Consider the following 1094-nt stretch of genomic DNA (forward strand, 5'->3'; position numbering starts at 1 on the left):
AGTAGAAAGAAAATGTTTTGAGAATGATGATGGCAACAAATGTACAAATGTGCTTGACACAATGGATGGATATATGGATTGTGATAAGAGTTGTTCGAGCCCCCAATAAAATGATTTTGAAAAGGAAAAAAAAATAAAATAAATAATTAAAAAAATTTTAAATGCAAGGACAAATACTTGGAGCATGAACAACTTGCTTCTTCAAAATGAGTGGGGATTGGCCCAAATTAGAGACGAAATCTGGAAGTTTCTAGAAACCAATGATAATGAGAATGCAGCATAACAAATTCTGTGGGATACAGCAAAGGCAGTTGTTATCAGAGGATGCTTGATAGCAATAAATACACATATGAAGAAGGAAGAGAGACTCGCGGTGCATACCTTCTCACAAAACCTTCAGCAATTTGAACAGAGTCAGCAGAATTGTCCTTCTATTAGCAAAAGGAAAGAAATTATAAAAATCACGGTGGAGATAAATGAGTGGGTATACCATTGAACGATGGAGAAAGTTAAGTCAGTGAAAAGTTGGTTCTTCAGCAGGATTAAGAGAATCAATAAACTGCTGGCAGACCTAACAGAAGATAGGAAGGAGTACACATCAATATCCAGATTTAGGGATGAAACGGGAAATTACAATGGACCCCAATGAAATTAAGACTAATTAGAAAGGAGTCTGCACAATACTTACCTGGCAGGGAAGATACCATGATCACGAAGGTGGTTTTCCCAGGGCGAGGCTTATCCGTTGCACTCTGGATGTGCTAACCCCTGGGATTTCCCCAAATGTGGGAAATTCCACTGCATAATTTGTGGTAGTAGGGGACAGCTTTCTCGCTCTCCCCTTAAAATAAAAAACAAAAAAAGGACTGTACACCAAGGAATACAACAACTTGGCTGACATGGAAAAATACCTGGAAAAGCAAATCTTCTCCTGATTATCCCACATAGATGTCAAGAACTTGAACAGACCCATAGCAAAATAAAAAAATAGATAAGGTTATCAAGTAACTATCAACTCAAAAGAGCCCTGCCCCAGATGGCTTCAAAGAGGAATTCAACAAAGCGTTTAGAGAAGAGCTGACACCAATGGCAAA

At 38.2% G+C, this 1094-nt stretch overlaps 1 non-coding gene across 1 annotated transcript; it reads left to right on the forward strand.

Annotated features, from left to right (window-relative positions):
- Positions 1-680: 680 nt before the first annotated feature.
- On the forward strand, positions 681-844 carry LOC115869786. The gene has a single exon (XR_004046374.1). It is a non-coding gene; the product is annotated as a U1 spliceosomal RNA (small nuclear RNA).
- Positions 845-1094: the final 250 nt, after the last annotated feature.

The sequence above is a fragment of the Echinops telfairi genome, unplaced genomic scaffold (genome assembly GCF_000313985.2).
Source record: "Echinops telfairi isolate 266 unplaced genomic scaffold, ASM31398v2 ScPeMD7_44;HRSCAF=162, whole genome shotgun sequence".
NCBI lineage: Eukaryota > Metazoa > Chordata > Mammalia > Afrosoricida > Tenrecidae > Echinops > Echinops telfairi.